We start from the raw sequence: 12,808 nt of genomic DNA, 5'->3' as shown, positions 1-12,808 counted from the left end.
CTCTGCCTTTCAAATAAAACTAACTTTTAAAATGTAACTTTTTTAAAAAAATTAAAGAATTACATTATTTTAGGTGTTTGGGGGATAATATTTACCACACTAATAACACTCCTTTCTGTACCTAGTTTATAAAAAAAATTATTTTAAATAAAGGTTTGACTTTCTACATGTCTTTACCACTTGTTTTGAAAGGATACTATTATCTTTCTCCTGTATTCTGCTAACATGTCGAATTATGTTGCTATTTTAATGCTAAACCAATTGTATTAATGAAATAAACTCAGTTTGGTGATGGTATATGCCTTGTTTATGGATTACAGAATTTGTTTTAGTAATTGTTTGTTTAGGATTTTGGCATGTGTGTTCAAAAGAGAAACAAGTCTATCATTTTTCTTTCTCATAATGCTCTTCTTGACTACTGATACAAAGATATGCTGGTTATACGGTGATTTTTTTATTTCAGAAAACTTAGAATTCCTAAAATAAAATGTTGATAAATTTGCCTATATAAAATAAAAGTTTTCTGTTTGGAAAAATACAGCAAGTAAAATCCAAAAATAAATGACAAACTGGAAAACATTTTCAAATCAGATCACAAGGAACACATTCATTTTTCCAAAATAAAAAAAAAACTGTAAAAAAACTGTACAAATCAATAATAGTATAAAACAAAATAGACAGAGTATTAATAAGTAGTTCAATCAAAAGGCAACACAAGTAGGTTAAGCCTATGGTATGATAGGCCATTCATAATATGAAAAATTCAAAATTAATTTACACTGAGATATAATTTCTTTCATCATCAATTTGGCATAGATTGTCAACATTGATACATCACTGATTTGTTGAGTGGAGAGGAAAATAGAAACTCTTACATATTGATTGTAAAATTAAAAAATGATACAACATCCATAGAGGACAATAACATTTATCAATGTTTATTTAATACCTTTTTACCCAATACTCTCAAACCTAAGAATTTATCAAACACACCTGCACATATACACAATAACGTGTATAAGAGGTATCCCTTGCTTGTTTCCTGTGCATATACTAAACTTGGAAAGATAAAGAGAAGATTGTCATGGCCCCCGCACAGGGATGACACACAAAGTTCTGAAGTAGTCCATATTCTATTGTCGTTTTCTAATGTTTACAGGTAAGAAAAATGAGACTCCAATAAGTGAAGTGACTTACCCAGTTGAGAGCCCTTCTGGCATCAACTCCATCCCCAGGCTCTCCTGTAGCCCCTAAAAAAAGAGACTTTACTGCAGCACTGATATAAAGAAATGTAATGCAACCTAGTAAGGGGCTGATTAAGCTACTATGCTTTCCTCTGACGACAGAATGTTCTGTGACTATAAGAAAAGTGGGAAACATGGCATACTGGTAATAAAACAAGTATACATGTGTATAGTTAAGTAAGATCAACAAAGTCACAACAGTGTAGAAGATATGCTACTACTGTGTAAAAAAAGATAGGATAATATGAACACTTTGCTAATATACTAAAATATACCATGTATGTTAGAATGTATGCACAAGAAACCCATAAGAATAGTGTCTACTTATGGCAGTCCAAGATTCCCTAAATGACAAGGGAATTGGGGGGACAGGGAGGAAGATTTTTCACTGCATACTGTTTTCTACCTTTAAAGAGCTGAACTATATAAATAATTTGATGTTCAAAAAAATAAAAATTCACAGACTTCAAACAGTTACCCTCAAAAGCTTTTGTTAGGCTTATCTGCTTCACCCATTCTCACTTTCTGTGAGGAAAATTGATTTTGTGATAACAAGAAACAATTACTATAGAAAAAATTGAAGGCTATTATTTTTTCTAAAGATTTATTTTATTTATTTGAAAGACAGAGTTACAGAGAGAAGTAGAGACAGAGAGAGAGAGAATTCTTCCATCCGCTGGTTCATTCCCCACATGGCTGCAACGGCCGGAGCTGCGCCGATCCAAAGCCAGGAGCCAGGAGCTTCTTCCAGGTCTCCCACATGGGTGCAGGGGTCCAAGGACTTGGGCCATCTTCTACTGCTTTCCCAGGCCATAGCAGAGAGCTGGATCAGAAACAGAGCAGCCGGGACTAGAACCGGTGCCCACATGGGATGCCAGCGCTTCAGGCCAGGGCTTTAACTCGTTGTGCCACAGTGCCAGCCCCTTGAAGACTATTATGTATGCTTCCTCTTTGCCAATGAAATTTTGGATGATTCATAATTGCATTAATGATGTTCCATGTCCTAAAGAACAATTAACAGAAATATATATGTCACAAACACTGTTGAAACAAATATGAAATTTTATACACTGTAAAGCAATTAAAACCTGTGGCTTTAAAACATTCATGAACTTGACAAACACTGAGAAATGCATCCTGCATCCTGACCCAGCACATACAAATATACATATTCATTTCACATAAAAAAAAGTTGGGGGGAGGGTTTGGCCTGGTGGCTAACACATTGGTGAGGACAGCTGATTCTAGTACCAGAGTTCTTGTTTTCATGTCCTGGCTCCACTTCCAAGTCTAGCTTCCTGCCAATGCTCACCTTGAGAGGCAACAGTGACGGTTCAAGTCATTGGGTCCCCTGCCACCAACAGAAGAGACCTGGATTAGTTTCCTGGCTCCTGGCTTCAGGATCTTGGTTCCTTGAAGGCATTTGGGAAGTGAATCATTAGATGAATGCTCTCTCCATCTACCTGTCTCTCTCTGCTTCTCAAATACATAAATAAATTTGAAAACACAGCAAAAAAAATATAGCCTTATTCCAAATTTTCTATTTATTTTTATGCTTTATTATTCTGAAAAACAATTACAACCCACTGATGTATAATAAATAAAATTTAAAAATAGCAATTAATAGTGGAGCATGAAAGGTGTGATTTAGGGAACACTTTAACCCCTCTATAATTTCCATCAGCATATACTGTTCAGTCAGCTCATATAAGCACATACCTATGCTTGCTGTGCAAACTCAACTTCAAGACAAAATCCCAGGCTTCTCTTCCAACTCCCAAAAATCCCCTCCTTTACCTTACATGTATAGAAATTCTAGAACTGTTTTTGAATTCAAATGATAATAAACCTACATGAGAACTAAGTAATATATACATATAATTTTAATTCGAAAATTACATTCTGATTTTCCAATGGATCTCTGAAAACTGAGCTAATTTTACTCTAAAGGGATTATAGGAGGAAAGGATATGCATAAACTATGACAGAGTTGGGGCCGGCGCCGCGGCTCACTAGGCTAACCCTCCGCCTTGCGGCGCCGGCACACTGGGTTCTAGTCCCGGTCAGGGCACTGGATTCTGTCCCGGGTGCCCCTGTTTGTTCCAGGCCAGCTCTCTGCTATGGCCTGGGAGTGCAGTGGAGGATGGCCCAAGTGCTTGGGCCCTGCACCCCATGGGAGACCAGGATAAGTACCTGGCTCCTGCCATCGGATCAGCGCAGTGCACCAGCCACGGCAGCCATTGGAGGGTGAACCAACGGCAAAGGAAGACCTTTCTCTCTTGTCTCTCTCTCTCTCACTGTCCACTCTGCCTGTCAAAAAAAAATTCAAAAATTAAAAAAAAATAAACTATGACAGAGTTGGAAGGAAGATAATAGCAAATGGGAACAGTTGAATGTTACAGAGGACGGAAAGTGCCTGGATCAGTGCTGTCTCACCTTCACATCAGGTTTATCCATTCTATTGAATGTGCCTAGATGGTGAGGGCAACGGTCAGTGCAGGCCAACAAAAGGTATGTGGTTTTTCTTCGTCTTTTTTCTTTTTAAGATTTAATTTATTTATTTGGGAGGCAGAGTCACAGACAGAGAGAAAAAGACACAGAGAGAAAGGTCTTCCATACACTGATTCACCCCCAAATAGATGCAACCACCAGAGCTGGGCCCATCCGAAGCCAGGAGCCAGGAGTTTCTTCCGGGTCTCCCACGCAGGTGCAGGGGCTCAAGCACTCAGGCCATGCTCCACTGCTTTCCCAGGCCATATACAGAGAGCTGGACCAGAAGAGGAGCAACCAGGACTCGAACCAGTGCCCATATGGGATGCCGGTGCCACAGCTGCCCCAGGTGGTTTTTCAAGCAGAAACCATAAAGGCTCAGCATGGAAGACATGGTTATATCTAAAGATGGACTTAGAGGATACAATTCAGAATATGACTGAAAGTTTTCCAGAAGGAGAAGTTACAGCCTGTAGATCTGTGCTGCTCGGTATTGTTGCCTCTACCTGCACGTAATTGCCTAAATTAAAATTAAATAAAATGTAAGCCTCAATTTCTCTTTAACTATCTACGTGTTTTAGTTTATTGGCTGTTTTATTGAACAGCATGGAGCATTCCCATCATCACAGAACATTTACAGGACAGCATTGCAACCAATGTGCATCTCCTAGCCAGTGAAACCAGATTTTAACAACTGGACTACTACAGGACTGTATACCATAGGGTTTATGAAAGATTAAGGTATATTGTTTTTCTGAAGAAAGGAAAATTAAAAGAAGTTCTTCATCAAAGAAGGAGGTACCTTTCTCTGAAGGGAGACTATGACCTTGTCATTTGACTATGACCTTGTCTGAATATGATCAGAGTCAGTGAACTCAGGGGGCTTCCATAGCCTTGGCAACTCATGACAAGAGCCTAGGGTGATTACTGATGCCATAAACAAGAGTGTCAATTTGTTAAGTCAACAACAGGAGTCACTGCGCACTTACTCCCCATGTAAGATCTCTGTCCTTAATGTGCTGTACATTGTGATTTAAAGCTATAACTAGTACTCAAACAGTGTTTTTCACTTTGTGTTTCTGTGTGGGTGCAAACTGTTGAAATCTTTACTTAATATATACTAAACTGATCTTCTGTATATAAAGAGAATTGAAAATGAATCCTGATGTGAATGGAAGGGGAGAGGGAGCAGGAGATGGGAGGTTTGCAGGTGGGAGGGAAGTCATGGGGTGAGGGAAGCCATTGTAATCCATAAACTGTACTTTGGAAATTTATATTCATTAAATAAAAGTTAAAAAAAAGAGAATCTAATCACATGACCAGTGTCCAGGGATATTAGTAACTCCAGGATTGATTTCTCTAGGTCGCTGCAAATATTTGAGACATTCCCAAATTGTGGCTTGAACATCTAAGTTTGTCATAGAAACCTGAGAGGTTTCTAGGTGTCTCACTGTTTGAGATTTTAAAATATAGATTTTGGAGTGGCATTTGGTCAACTTGGTGGGACACTGGTGAGCATACCTGTGTTTTACACTACAGTGCCTGGATTTCTTTCCCAGCTCCAGGTTCTGATTCCAGGATACTGCTGATGGTAACCCTGGGAATCAGTGGTGATGACGCCATTCGTTAGGTTCCTGCCACCCTTGCAAGGACCTAGAAGGAGGTCCTGGCTCCTAGTTTTGGCCCTCTGGCTGTTGTAGGCATTTGGGAAGCGGACCAGTGGATGGGAGTGCACTCTCTCTCTCTCTCTCCTCCTCCCCCTCCCTCTCAAATAAATAAAAATAAAAATAAAGCCTTTTTACAGATGAGAATGTAACAAACCTTTTAGTTATCTATTCATATCCATTTCTAACTTCCATCCTCTGATTTTTCCTCGCTAAGAGCAGGCTGACCTTGCAGTCACAATGGGAGAGAGATTGTAGTTTTTGCTTAGCCATTGTGGCAATTGTGCTTCAGCCAATGCAGATAAGAGTGGTCACAGTACTAGTTCTGCTCATTACCAGTTCTGCTCAGGATGAGTTGTGAGAAACCTTTGTGTTATTGAGGAGGGAAGACAGACATGATTAAGAGCTCCTGATCCAGACTTACTTTTTGCGTTAAATATGGATGTAAAGGCTAGATCTCTATTAGGTGTATCATTGTCATAGTAGAAGCCAAAATTCAAGGGTTAGTTGAATAGAAAAACACAAGGATCTCAGTGTCTAAAGGCATCCATGAACATCTTACTCAAAGCCAGCAACAGTCATTCTTTGGTTTTGTTTCATAAGGAAGATAAAACTCATATGTGTATAAGCTACTCATAGTTAGATTTTTCTATTACTCGACTTCTAATTAAAATAGAACAGGAATCTCTTGACTTATAGATGGGGAAATGAAGGTGAGGATTAAACAGCATAGCCAAAGTTGAAACATCTTGTTGATGGCAGAAATAGGGTAGAGTCAAAAAGGAATGTATCAAACTTTGACATACAGGAAAAATAGGGTGAAAAAAATCCTTTGATTGTGTCCCTTTGGCCCTTATATTTTCTTAGCGATTCATTTGATACTTGACTTAATAGTACAGTTTCTTAAAGAAAAATGAAGCTTCCTAGTTGACAGAACCTTATTAAAATGTAGAGTTAGCAGGAGCTTTCAATCATCCAACTGCCCCTTTTTGAGTCTATCAATAAGTGTTCATATATCATTCTTTTACCTACTAGTTGTAAAAGCCTGCCTTGAAAATGTATTAGTCATTTGTATGGATCTGGGACGTCATTTGATTATTGTTCATGATTATCCCTCAAAGCTGATGTTATAATGCTTATTTCATAGAAAAGTGAGATTTAGAGACACAGTGTGTTGAGTTGAGTCTCCAAATACAGGATATCTTACTCCCAGTATCTACAAATGTGACCTAATTTGGAGATAGGGTGTTTGCAGAGATAAACATGTTAAAATGAAGTCATACTGGATTAAGGTGGGCCCTAAAGTCAAGAACTAAAGAGAAAGATTTGAAGACACAGCAATACACTCAGAGTGAAGACAGCCATGTGAAAACAAAGGCAGAAATTGGAGTGATGTGGCTGCAAGCCAAGGAATGCCAAGAATTTTTCCAGCAATCTCCAAAAGTTATGGGAAGTCTAAGAAGTGTCTTGCAAGCCTTCAGAAGGAGCATTGCCTTGGCAACACTTTGATTTCAAACTTCTAGGCTTTAGAATCAAAAGCCTAGGCCGGCGCCATGGCTCACTAGGCTAATCCTCCACTTTGCGACGCCGGCACACCGGGTTCTAGTCCTGGTTGCCCCTCTTCCAGGCCAGCTCTCTGCTGTGGCCAGGGAGTGCAGTGGAGGATGGCCCAAGTCCTTGGGCCCTGCACTCCATGGGAGACCAGGATAAGTACCTGGCTCCTGCAATCGGATCAGCGCGGTGCGCCGGCCATTGGCGGCCATTGGAGGGTGAACCAACGGCAAAGGAAGACCTTTCTCTCTGTCTCTCTCTCTCACTGTCCACTCTGCCTGTCAAAAAAAAAAAAAAAAAAAAAAAAAAAAAAAAAAAGAATCAAAAGCCTAAACGTCTGTTGTTTACAGCACCCTGTTTGTGGTAATTTGTTGTGGCCAACCTAGGAAGTTAATACAAGGTGTTAAATAATCTGTCTGTATCACACAACCAAGAAGGAGTGAGGCCGATCCTAAAATCTTTCATTAAACCTGAGCATTGAGTCAGCTTCAATTCAGCCCAGGTGTACTAAGTTGAACAACTGATAAAAGCACAAGCGCTACAAATGTTTCGTGTGTTCTACAAAGGTCTTTAAGTCCTGATACACTCTACGATTATAAAGGCCATGATATGATCTCCACAGCTCACTTTCCTTCATGAGGAAGAATTCTTTCCTCAGGAATAAGATAACATTATTGCCCAATCTACTTGCCTTGCTATCACCAGAAAGCTTTTTTTCCCCTAGGGCTTAACACCTAGTTTTGCCTTATTTTCTTTGAACAGTTCACAATTACTATTCCTGTTTTCTGGCTTAAATTGTTTTTATTAGGAAGTTAGCTGTCGGGACTAGTGGAGTAGCACAGGGGACTAAACTGCTGCCTGCACTGCTAGTATCCCATATGAGCACTGGTTGGTGTCTCGCTGCACCATTTCTGATCCAGCTCCCAACTAATACACTTGGGAAAGCAGAGGGAGATGGCCCAAGTATTTGGGTCCCTGCCAGCCATATGGAATACCCAGATGGGCTTCCAGGCTCCTGACTTTGACCTGGCTCAGACCTGAACATTGGGGCCATGTGGGGAGTGAACCAGAGTATGGAAGATCTCTCTCTCTCTCTCACTCTCTATCTGTGTAACTCTACCTTTCAAATAAATAAATTTTTAAAAAAAGAAAAAAGAAAAAGAAATGTGACATTCAAAGAAAAAGTTAGTTAGCCGTTAGTCTCTTGTTTTTGAAAGCAATGTGTGTTTTTTCTCTGACTGCTCTTGACATTTTTTCCCCATTGATTTTCAGCAGTTATACCCTCATGCGCCTAAGTATAGCTTTCATTTAATTTATCCTGCTTGGAGTTCATAGGTATTCTTCTACTTCATGATATTCTTCATGCCTTTTATCAGCTTTAGAAAAATTCACAAATTTCTTTATAAATATTCTTGCCCTAATTCCTCTCTCTCTTCTCGTCCAGGACTCCAATCACATGTGCATTGGATATTGTCACTGCGCTCCATTTATCTCACAGAGTCTTTCTTGTAATTGTCATCTTCTTATCTTTCTAGCTTCAGTCTGTCTATTTTCTTCTGACCTATCTCTCTTACTAGTCCTTCCTTTAGCTCTTTCTTCTTTTTCTTGATTTATCAATTATAATTCTCTGCTAAAATTCTCCATATTTTTCTATTTTCCTAAGTATAATTATTTTAAAGTTCTGTGTAAGAATTCACACACTCTCCTGTGTGTGGTTCTGATACTATTGTCTATTTTTCCTCTTAAGTTTTGTTCATACGGTTTTTTTTTACTAATATGCTTGTTATTTTTTAATAGTGAAGAATGTTGCATAGGAAAATGTGTAGAAATAATTTGAGATTCAGATTATCTACTTCTAGAGAGGATGTTCTTTCACTTCTAAGTCACAGATTGATAAGGTCACACTGATGGAATCCAGTCTAGAATTAGAATCAGCATTTTAGATTTTGTGAGGGCAATTTTATTTTTTAAATTTGATTTATTTTATTTGAAATAGAGAGAGAGGAGAAGGAGAAAAAGACAGAGACCTCCATCCCATCTGCTGATTCACTCCCCAAATGCCCACCATCACCTGTTGCCTCCCAGAATGAACATTAACAGGAAGCTGGAATCAGGAGCAGAACCAGGCCTCAAACCCAGGCAGTCCAGCTATTTTCTTTTCAGTTCACCTCTCTATTCCTTGTATACATGGATAGCTAGATAAAATCCTCCTTAAAGAGCTCCTGAAGTATAATTTTTATTGCCCTTGCATAGTGATACTATTTGTAAAGTTTCTCAGCCTCTAGACAGCTACTTAAAAATCAGCAAATTGAAGTAGGAAATTGGCCTAGCAGATAAGATGCAGGTTAAGTCAGCCATGTCCCATATTGATGCACATGTATTCAATTCCCAGGTCAGGCTTCTGATTCCAGGCTCCTGCCAGAGCAGATTCAGGCAGCAGGTGATGGCTCAAGTAGTTTGGTCCACAACACTCATGTCAGAGACCTGGATTGAAATCCTAGCTTTTGGGGCCAGCACCGTAACGCAGTAGGTTAATCCTCTGCCTATGGTGCCAGCATCCCATATGGCACCGGTTCTAGTCCCGGCTGCCCTTCTTCTGATCCAGCTCTCTGCTGTGGCCTGGGAGAGCAGTGGAGGATGGCCCAAGTCCTTGGGCCCCTGCACCCATGTGGGAGATCTGGAAGAAGCTCCTGGCTCCTGGCTTCGGATCAGCACAGCTCTGGCCGTTGCGGCCATTTGGGGAGTGAACCAGCGGACGGAAGACCTCTCTCTCTGTCTCTCCCTCTTACTGTCTATAACTCTCTCAAATAATATAAATAAAATCTTAAAAAAAAAAAAAAAGAAATCCTAGCTCTTGGCTTTGGACTAGCTTAGTCTGTACCACTTAGTCTGTACCCACATTTGGGGAATGAATCAGTGAATAGGAGCTCTTTCTGTCTCTATTTGTATCTCCCTCCAATCAGATTTTTAAATAATCAGCAAATGGGATTGGCGTGGTGGAGTGATGGGTAAAGTCACTACTGTGATGCTGGCATCCCATATGGGCGCAGTTCATGTTCCGTCTTCACTTCTGAGCCAGATCCCTGCTAATGGCCTGGGAAAAGCAACAGAGGATGATCCAAGTATCTAGGCCCCTGCTACCCATGTGGGAGACCTAAATGAAGCTCTTGGCTCCTGCCTGGCTCAGCTCTAACTGTTGCAGCCTTCTGGGGAGTGAATCAGCAGATGGAAGATCTCTCTCTGTCTCTCTTTCTGTAACTCTGACTTTCAAATAAATAAACAAACCTTTATTAAAAAAAATCAGCAGGGTCTGGCACTGTAGCACAGTGGGTGGGGCTGCTGCCTGAAATGCCATCATCCCATATGGATGCCGTTTCCAGTCCCAGCTGCTCCACTTCTGATCCAGCTCTCTGCTACGGCCTGGGAAAGCAGTGGAAGATGGCCCAAGTGCTTGTGCCCCTACACTCACTTGGGGGACACGGAGGAAGCTCCTGGCTTCAGATCAACCTGGCTCCAGTCATTGCAGCCATCTGGGGAGTGAACCAGCGGATGGAAGACCTTTTCTATCTATCTCTCTCTCTCTGCTTCTGCCTCTCTAACATTCTGCCTTTCAAATAAATAAATATTTAAAAAATAATCAGCAAATGATCCAAAGAGAAAAACAGATTTGAAACTTGGGCTTGTCTCTCCCAAATTCTCTTGTCTCCTGGATCTTGGAGTCTTAGCAGTTCTCAAGTGCCTTCAAACAGATTGTTTTTTTTTATCTAACTATCTCTCCTTGTTATTGTCAGGAGTATTTATCTGATACAAGATAGTATGCTATGGTCAGAAGTGGAAATCCGGAACTGCTTTCTTTTTGTAACCTCAGAGAATTGAGCTTGACAGATTTTGTTTTATAATGAAAAGAAGAAATAAATTTCAGTCCTTGTGTTCATATAATAAGCCTCCATTCTAGAGAGTGAGCTTCCACTTGTGGGCACAAGATGAAAGAGGTACCACCTTTGCATGGGAGGCCATAGGGGCGAGGTATATACTTATTGCAGCTCACATCTCTGGTTGACTCCTGGTTTGTTCAAACAGGAAGAAGTAGATCCAGAAAAAAAATCGTGAAGTGCTACTAGACTCTCTGTTCCTGATGGATGAGTCGTGTCTCACTGTCAGCTACATCATTACTGGGGGAGTGTCAGATGAAAATAATTCTTTATTCACAGCTAATGTAGGTACTTATACTGATTTATAAAAGATAATGATTATTAACATATATATTTCATGTATATAAGGCAATGAAGAGAAACAAAATTGTCCATTGCTTTGTCATCATTATTTACTCTATTAAGCTGTTTAATTTGGAATTTGTTGAAATTTGTGAAATTCCAAGTAGTAATTCAGGAATGTAAAGCTTTTTAATTTCTCTTTAGTTTATATATATAGAAAGAGATAGATTCTATATATATATATTTTATACAGATATTCAATATATGTGTATCTTCAAAGTACAAGGAACATTTTCTATCACTAGTCACATGACTATAATTGAGTTCTAATTTTTTTATTTTATAATACTTATAAATATTAATTTATATTTAATTAGATGTCTCTAATTCAACCCTTCTCTGCAGCAGGAATCTCTGTTCATCTGAAATAATTTCACTTCAGATATCATGATATAGACACAAGTTAATGTTAATTAAAAGAAACAAGCAAAAACAAACAAAAAGAAAATGTGTAATGTGAACTCTCCCCTCCTTTTCTCTTTTGCAGGTATATGAAGATGTTTCCATCTACCAACCAACCAGGCTCTGCAGCTACCCTCAAGGCACTCACCATCCACCGGCAGAGAGTTACCTAAAAACAGTTTTGTGAATAGCACACAGGGGGACCAAAATAATTAATAATTAATTTTGCCTGGAGAAGTCAGAAAAGAATTTGAGTTAGATTTAGCCAATGAAAGGAGACAGAAGGATAGTTCTTGTAGAATTATGAAAGTACATGGCAAAAAAAAAAAAAGTACATGGCACACTTGGGAAGCAGAAGTTCAGTGCATGGGCAACAATAAGAAATAAGGCTGGAGACATAGCCAGTGGATAGAATTTGGAAGTCCTAATACACTATGCAAAGGAATGTGAACATTATCCAAACATGAAACTTCTGATAACCCTAAAGCCAGGGAGTGACAGGTTGCATTTTGGTTTTTAGAAATACAACTGTGCCAGTATTTCATATTGAAGATGAGAATGAGGACATGCTTGTGGCTGATGCAATTGCCCAGGTGAGAGACGAAGATGATGTATAATGATCATTACACATCTGTCTTCCCCATCCACATACACAGAGGGGCAAATGTCAAAAAGTGTATTCATGAGGATTCGGGAGTCAAGCGGCTCTGGGTCTGGAAGAGAAGAAAACCTTTTTTCTTTTTGTCTAAGGATAATGAGTAGGTGATGCTGCCCCTAACTTAGAAAATAAGACAATATGAAAAAGTACAAGAGAGGAATGATGAGTTCAGTCAGCTCTCCATTGGCTTTTTAGTCTAACATTCAGAAAACTTGTGAGACGGTGGCCGTCTATTGACTGGGTCACCTATACTTTCTTTCTCTTGGATTCTCACCCTGTCCACTCCATGTAGCTACTGGAAGATTTGCCTTACTTTTACATGATTCCCATCCCCTACCTGTCACCCTGGGGTCCAGCCAGAGTTGATGATCCAGGAAGATGCCACACACTTGATAATAGCTTGTGTGGAAGGAGGAAAATGGCCCTTTATTTCTTATCTGAGTGATGTTTTGCTAACATTAATTTGTCCTTTCATGATTTATTTCAGTTGTGTTTGTTAACATAATGTTTGCCTATATGTATCAA

At 39.5% G+C, this 12,808-nt stretch overlaps 1 non-coding gene across 1 annotated transcript; it reads left to right on the top strand.

Moving 5' to 3' along the window:
• The first annotated feature begins 1,033 nt into the window (after positions 1–1,033).
• On the top strand, positions 1,034–1,136 carry LOC127493798 (U6 spliceosomal RNA). The gene has a single exon (XR_007924342.1). It is a non-coding gene; the product is annotated as a U6 spliceosomal RNA (small nuclear RNA).
• The last annotated feature ends 11,672 nt before the right edge of the window (positions 1,137–12,808 follow it).

Source organism: Oryctolagus cuniculus, chromosome 7 (assembly GCF_964237555.1).
Source record: "Oryctolagus cuniculus chromosome 7, mOryCun1.1, whole genome shotgun sequence".
Taxonomy (NCBI): Eukaryota; Metazoa; Chordata; class Mammalia; order Lagomorpha; family Leporidae; genus Oryctolagus; species Oryctolagus cuniculus.
The sequence above is the reverse complement of the archived record's forward strand: the minus strand, read 5'-3'. Positions and strand labels throughout refer to the sequence as shown.